The following is an 8751-nucleotide window of genomic DNA, read 5'->3' on the forward strand; positions in this document are numbered from 1 at the left end:
TCCATAACTGGGGACTTCAATACCCCACTCACAACCCTAGACAGATCATCAGGACAAAAAATCAGCAAGGAGATCCGGAACCTCAATGAGACTCTGGACCAAATGGACTTAATTGATACCTATAGAACACTCCATCCAAAGACCACAGAATACACATTCTACTCATCACCACATGGAACATATTCTAAGATCGACCACATAATTGGACACAAATCAAGTATAAGCAAATTTAAAAGGACTGAAATTCTACCATGCACCTTCTCGGACCACAGTGGAATAAAAATAAACATTGACACCAACAAAGTCCCCCCAAAACCCACAAAGACATGGACACTAAACAGCATGATGCTAAATAACTCCTCGGTCAATGATGACATCAAAATAGAGATCAAAAGATACCTGGAAACAAATGAAAATAAAGAAACATCTTACAAAAATCTCTGAGATGCCCTGAAAGCTGTAATAAGAGGGGAATTTATATCCCTACAAACACACATGAAGAAAATGGAAGGAACAGAAATTCACAACCTAACAAGCCACCTAAAGAAGCTGGAAAAGCAAGACCACAAAAACCCTAATTTCAGCAGAAGAATCCAGATCACCAAAATAAAAGCCCAAATCCAGGACATAGAAGACAAAAAGATAATACAAAAAAATCAATGAAACAAAAAGCTGGTTCTTCGAAAGGGTAAACAAGATTGATGGTCCCCTAGTTAGACTGACCAAGAAAAAATGAGAAAAAAACCAAATAAGCATAATCAGAAACACAAAAGATGAAGTCACATCTGACCCTGAAGAAATACAAAAGATCATTAGAGACTACTACGTACACTTGTATGGAAACAAACTTGAAAACCAGAAGGAAATGGAGGACTTTCTGACATCACGCAACCTACCTAGGTTGGAACAAGAAGAAATTGAGACCCTAAATAGACCAATAACAATCAAGGAAATCGACTACATAATAAGAAAACTTCCTACAAAAAAAAGCCCTGGTCCAGACGGCTTTCCAGCAGAATTCTACAAGACATTCAAGGAAGAGCTGATACCAATCCTACTGAAGGTATTCCAGGCAATTGAAAAAGATGGAACTCTCCCCAAATCATTTTACGAAGCCAACATCACATTGATACCCAAGCCAGGTAAAGATCCAACAAAGAAAAAGAACTACAGGCCAATATCTTTGATGAACATAGATGCTAAAATTCTCAACAAGATCCTAGCGAACCAGATTCAACAATACATCTCAAAAATCATCCACCATGACCAAGTAGGCTTCATTCCTGGCATGCAAGGCTGGTTCAACATTCGTAAAACCATAAATGTAATTAAATACATCAACAGATGTCAAAACAAAAACCACATGATCATATCACTAGATGCAGAAAAAGCTTTTGATAAAATCCAGCACCCCTTCTTGATAAAAACCCTTGAACATCTAGGCATACGGGAAACATACCTCAAAATAGTAAAAGCAATCTACGAGAAAACCACAGCCAGCATACTCCTAAATGGACAAAAATTGGAACCAATTCCCCTGAAAACTGGAACTAGACAAGGATGCCCACTCTCTCCCCTCCTGTTCAACATAGTATTGGAAGTCCTGGCTAAAGTAATCAGAGAAGAGGAGGCAATCAGAGGTATTCAAATAGGAAAAGAAGAAGTCAAGTTATCTCTCTATGCAGATGATATGATGGTGTACCTTGAAAACCCAAGAGAATCAGTCAAAGGCCTCCTTACATTGATAAAAGCCTTTGGAAAAGTCTCAGGATACAAATAAATGTACAAAAGACAATCGCATTTCTCTACACCAATAATAAACAAACAGAAACCCAAATAAAAAGCACAGTTCCATTCACAATAGCCACAAAAAAAATGAAATACCTTGGCATCTTCCTAACCAGAGACATGAAAGACCTTTACAATGAAAATTACAAAACACTGCTCAAAGAAATCAAAGCTGACACGAACAAGTGGAAAAATATCCCATGCTCATGGATTGGAAGAATCAACATTGGGAAGATGTCTATCTTACCTAAGGCAATCTACAAATTCAATGCAATACCCATTAAATTACCAACAACATTCTTCTCAGACCTAGAAAAAACAACACAGGAATTCATATGGAAACACAAATGTCCAAGAATAGCCAGAACAATCCTCAGCAAAAAAAACAAAGCAGGTGGTATCACAATACCAGATTTCAAACTTTACTATAAAGCTACAATTATCAAAACAGTTCGGTATTGGTACAGGAACAGGCATATAGATCAATGGAACAGAATTGAGATTCCAGAAGCAAAACCTCAATTTCTCAACCAACTCATCTTCGACAAAGCCCCCACCACTGACCAATGGGGAGAGGAGAACCTATTCAGTAAATGGTGCTGGGAAAATTGGCTAACCACATGCAGAAGATTGAAACAGGACCCCTATCTATCCCCATGCACAAAGGTTAACTCTAAATGGATCAGAGACCTAAATGTAAAACCTCAAACCATAAGAACCTTAGAAAAGGAAGGAAATACTCTCATGGAAATCGGAACTGGCATCCAAGTCCTGTACAAAACCCGAAACCCACAGGACTTAAGAGAGAAGATAGACAAATGGGACCTTATTAAACTGACAAGCTTCTGCAAAGCCAAAGAAACCATCAAGAGAGCAACCTACAGACTGGGAAAAAGTATTTGCCAACTCTAGGTCTGACAAAGGCTTAACATCCTGGATCTACAAGGAACTGAAACATACTGAAAAGAAGAAAACAAACAACCCCATTATAAAATGAGCAAAAGACATGAACAGACACTTCACAACAGAAGACATTCGAGCAGCCAACAAACACATGAAGAAATGCTCAACCTCACTAATCATCAGGGAGATGCAAATCAAAACCACACTGAGATACCACCTAACTCCAGTCAGAATGGCAATTATCAACAACTCAAAAAATAACAGCTGCTGGAGAGGGTGTGGTGAAAAGGGAACACTTCTACACTGTTGGTGGGAGTGTAAACTAGTGCAACCTCTGTGGAAAGCAGTGTGGCGATTCCTAAAAGCTCTAAAAATTGACCTTCCATATGACCCTGCAATCCCCCTACTGAGAATATACCCTGAAGAACCCAAATCACTCTATAAAAAAGATACCTGCACACGTATGTTTATCGCAGCATCGTTCACAATAGCAAGAACCTGGAAACAACCATGCTGCCCATCAAAAGAGGACTGGATTTTTAAAAATGTGGTACATATACACGATGGAATACTACACAGTCATAAAAAAGAACAAAATCATGAATTTAGCTTCAACCTGAATGGAACTAGAGTCTATAATACTGAGTGACCTCTCACAGAAACAAAGATCCGAATATCACATGTTCTCACTCATATAGTGGACCTTGAACATCCAATGCAATATTATAAGAAAATGACTGATGGTACTGGGAAACTATGGGGGGTAGGGGGATAGAATTAACAGTAGCAAATATCTGTCGGGGGATGTGAAAACACCTCTTATCAACAGGGTGCCTGAATGAAATGTAATTGTACACCTAACCCTTAACTGTACCCCACAAAACCATAATAAAAAATACTGATTAATGAAAAAAAAGGTACAAAAGGACACTATATGATGATTAAAGTTTCAATCATCAACAAGAAATATCCATCCTAAACATATATGCAACCAACACAGAAGCACCAGCATTTATAAAGCAACTACTAAGAAAACTAAAACATACAGACTCTAACACTATTATAGCAGGGGACTTGAATACTCCACTAATAGCCCTAGATAGGTCATCCAGGCAAAAAAATCAAAAAGAGATCCAGAACCTAAACTTGACACTTGACCAAATGGACTTCCACCCAACTACCACAGAATATACAATCTATTTATCACCACATGGAGTGTACTCCAAGATTGATCACATCGTTGGCCATAAATCAAGCATAAACAAATTCCATAAGATTGAAATCTTGCTATGCTCCTTCTCAGACCACAGTGGAATAAAAACAAATATCAAAACCAACAAAATTTCCTGAAAGCCTACAAAGACATGGACAGTAGTTGCTGAACAACTACAGGGTCAACACAGAAATCAAAGCAGAAATCGAAAGATCCCGGGAAAAAATTGAAAATGAAGAAACATCTTACCAAAACCTCTAGGATACATGAAGTCAATTCTAAAAGGGGAATTTATATCAATACGAGCACACAGCAAGAAAATGGAAAAATCACAAGTTGAGAGCCTAACAAATGACCTAGGGGAGCTGGAAAGAGATGATCCCCAAAACACCAAAACCCCAACTTTAGCAGTAGAATACGAATCACCAAAATCAGAGCCCAAATATGGGACATAGAAGACAAAATATCATAGAAAACATCAGCAAAATCAAAAGTTGATTTTTTGAAAGAATTAACAAGGTTGATGGACCCCTAGCCAGAATGACCAAGAAAAAGAGAGAAAAAGCCCAAATAGACACAATCAGAAATACAAAAGATCAAATCACAACTGACCAAGAAGAAATGCAAAAGATTATCAGAGATTGCTATGTACACCTATATGGAAACAAACTTGATAACCTAAATGAAATGGAGAACTTTCTGACATCATGCAACCTCCCCATGTTGAAACAAGAAGACATTGAGACACTAAATAAATCAATAACAACAAAGGAAAATGACTCTGTCTATGAAAACTACCTACAAAAAAGTCCTGGGCTGGATGGCTTTCCAGCAGAATTCTACAAAACATACAAGGAGGAGCTGATACCAATCCTATTGAAAGTATTTCAGGCAATTGAGTAGGATGGAATTCTTCCCAATTCATTTTATGAAACTAAAATCACATAGATACCCAAACTGGGTAAAGATCCAACAAAAAAAGAGAACTACAAGCCAATGACCCCTATGATATAGAAGCAAAAATCTTCAATAAGACTCTAGCAAATTGAATCCAAAAAACACATCTCAAAAATCATTCACCATGACCAAGTAGGCTTCATCCCCAGGATGCAGGGCTGGTTCAACATTTGCAAGACCATAAATGTAATTAAATACATCAACTGATATAAAAATAAGAACTTCAGATGAATAAAGAGCTTTTCTAAAATCCAGCATCCCTTCTAGATAAAAACCCTCAATACCTAGGTCTAGAAAGAACATACCTCCAAAGAGTAAGTGCCATCTACAATAAACCCACAGCTAACATATTGCAAAATGGACAGATAATGGAAATATTTCCCTTGAAACTGAAACAAGACAAGGTTGCCCATTTTCACTCCTATTGTTAAACAATGTGGTGAAAGTCCAAACAAGTCAATTTGACAAGATAAGTAAACCAAGTGTATAAGAGGTGGTCAAGTTATCCCTCTTTGCTGATGATATGATCTTATACCTTGAAAATCCAAAAGATTCTGTCAAAAACCTGCTTGCGCTGATAAAGGACTTTGGCAAAGTCTTAGGGTGCAAAATAAATGTGCAAGACAGTCACATTGCTATACACCAACAACAAGCAAACAGAGGCTCAAATTAAAAGCACAATCCCATTCACAATAGCAACGAAAAAAATGAAATACCTCAGCATCGTTCTAACCAGAGAATTGAAAGCCCTTTATAATAAGAACTCCAAAATACTGCTCAAAGAAGTCCAAGAATACACACAAAAATGGAAAAATATTCCATGCTCATGGATAGGAAGAATCAACAGTGTTAAAATGTCTATCCTACCAAAGGCAATCTATAGATTCAATGCAATACCCACTAAATTATCAGCATTATCCTTTTCAGACCTGGAAATTACAATACAAAAATTCATATGGAAACACAAATGACTATGAATAGCCAAAACAATCCTTAACAAAAGAAACAAAGTAGGAGGTTTCACACTTTCAGATTTCAAACTTTACTATAAGGTCACAGTAATCAAAACAGTGTGGTATTGGTACAAGAACAGGCATATAGACCAATGGAACAGGATAAAGATTTTGAAAGTAAAGCCTCAATTTCTCAACTATCTCATCTTTGACAAAGCTACCAACAGCAACCACTGGGGAGATGAGAACCTATTAAGTAAATGGTACTAGGGAAACTGGCTGATCACATGTAGAAAATTGAAACAGGACCCCAACCTATCACCATACACAAAAATTAACTCTAAGTGGGTCAAAGACCTAAACATAAAACCTCAAATTATAAGAATATTAGACAATGTAGGAGACATCTTTATGGAAATTGAAAATGGCAACCAATTCCTGATCAGAACCCTAAGTGCCTATCCCATAAGAAATAAGATAGACAAGTGGGACCTCATCAAACTGACAAGCTTCTGCAAAGCAAAAGAAACCATGAACAGAGCAAGGAGAAATTTCACAGAATCGGAAAAAAAATTTGCCAACTGTATATCTGATAAAGGCCTAACATCTAGGATCCACAAGGAACTCAAACGTGCCAAAAGGAAAAAAAAGGGGGGAGTCATTAAAAAGTATGCAAAAGACATGAATAGATACTTCTCAAAAGAAGAAATATGGGCAGCCAACAGATACATGGAAAAGTACTCAGTCTCACTAATCACCAGAGAAATGTAAATCAAAACCACATTGAGATACCACCTAACCCCAGTAAGAATGGCCATCATTAATAAAACAAACAACAACAGATGCTAGCGAGAATGTGGAGAAAAAGAAACTTCTACACTGCTGGTGGGAATGCAAAATAGTGCAACCTCTTTGGAAGACAGTGTGGCGATTTCTGAAAGAACTAGAAATTGACCTTCCATATTACTCAACAATTCCCCTATTGGGAATATACCCAGAGGAATTTAAATCATTCTACAAAAAAGATACCTGCACACATATGTTTGTTGTAGCTCTATTCACAATCGCAAAAACATGGAACCAACTATGCTGCTCATTGAAGTTGGATTGGATTTTTTAAATGTGGTACATATACACAATGGAATATTATGTAGCCATAAAGAAGGACAAACATATGGACTTTACAGCAACTGGATGAATTTAGAGTGGATCATACTCAGTGATGTATATCACAGAAACCAAGAACAGAGTACCATACAATCCCACTCATCAGTGGACTTTGAGCAATTATCATAATACTATAAGAAAGGGATTGACAGTACTGGGAAACTGCCAGGGGCAGGATTGGATTGGCAGTAGTGGAAATCTGCCTGGGGAATGGGGTCACACCTCATCAACAAGGGTACCTGCATAATCAATGTTTGTATACCTAACCATGAAATGTACCCTACATCTTTAAAATTATAAAAAAGAGCCGGGCTCGGTGGCTCAGCCTGTAATCCCGTGCCTTGGGAGGCTGAGGTGAGTGAATTGCCTGAGCTCATGGGTTTGAGACCCACCTGGGCAATTTGACGAGACCTCATCTCTACAATAAATCAAAAAATCAGCCAGGTGTGGTAGCATGAGCCTGTAGTTCCAGCTACTTGGAAGGCTGAGGCAGAAGGATTGCTGGAGCCCAGCAGGTTGAGGCTGCGGTAGCCAGGAGCAGCCACCGCACTCCAGTCTGGATGACAGAGTGAGACTCCAACTCAAAAAACTAAAATAAATAAATAAATAAAATAAAATTATAAAAAAGGAAATAAATTAATTAATTATCAAACCTTGTTTCCACAGGTGTGGGTAGTAATCTTTGAAAATCTTTTGCAGGCCGCGCTCGGTGGCTCAGCCTGTAATCCCGTGCTTTTGGGAGGTTGAGGTGAGTGGATTGCCTGAGCCCATGGGTTCGAAACCCGCCTGGGCAGTGAGACGTCATCTCTACAATAAATCAAAAAATCAGCCAGGCGTGGTAGCGCATACCTGTAATTCCAGCTACTTGGAAGGCTGAGGTGGAAGGATCGCCAGAGCCCAGCAGGTCGAAGCTGCGGTGGCCGGAAGCAGCCACTACACTCCAGTCTGGGAGACAGAGCGAGACTCCAACTCAAAAAAAAAGAAAGATAATCTTTTGCATTTCTTTGGGGTTAGTTGTAATTTGATCTTGTGCATTTCTTATTGTGTTTATTTGGATTTTTTCACTCTTTTTCTCGGTCCTTCTGGCTAAGGGTTCATCGATCTTGTTTATTGTTTCAAAGAACCAGTTGTTGTTTTTTTATAATTTTTTCTATGATATTTTTATCTTCTATGTTCCATGTTTGGACTTTTACTTTGTTGTTCTGGATTCTTCTACTAAAGTTAGGGTTTTGGTGGTTTTGTCTTTCCAGCTTCCTCGGGTGATTTGTTAGACTGTTGATTTGTGATCTTTCCATTTCCTTGATGTGTGTTCATTGAAATATAAATTCCCTTCAGAGAACTGCTCTCGTGGCATCCCTGAGGTTATGGTAAGATGTGTCCTCATTTTCATTTGTTACCAGGAATCTCTTAATTTCTGTTTTTATCTCTGTTGACTCAGCAGTTGTTCAGGATCATGCTGTTTCGGTCCATGTCTTTGTAGGTTTTGGGGGAATTTTGTTAGTGTTGATATTTATTTTTATTACACTGTGGTCTGAGAAGATTCATGGCAGTATTTGATCTTATTAAATTTGTTTATGCTTGGTTTATGGCCAAGGATGTGATCGATCTTGGAGTATGCTCCATGTCATGATGAATATAATGTATATTCTGTGGTTGTTGGGTGAAGTAGTAAAGTGTTCTGTAGGTATGTATTAAGTCCATTTGGTCAAATGTCATGTTGAGATTCCAGGTCTCTTTGTTGATTTTTTTGCCTTGATGATCTATCTGGGG

The sequence above is a fragment of the Carlito syrichta genome, unplaced genomic scaffold (genome assembly GCF_000164805.1).
Source record: "Carlito syrichta isolate Samal-C Ts95f unplaced genomic scaffold, Tarsius_syrichta-2.0.1 Scaffold314685, whole genome shotgun sequence".
NCBI lineage: Eukaryota > Metazoa > Chordata > Mammalia > Primates > Tarsiidae > Carlito > Carlito syrichta.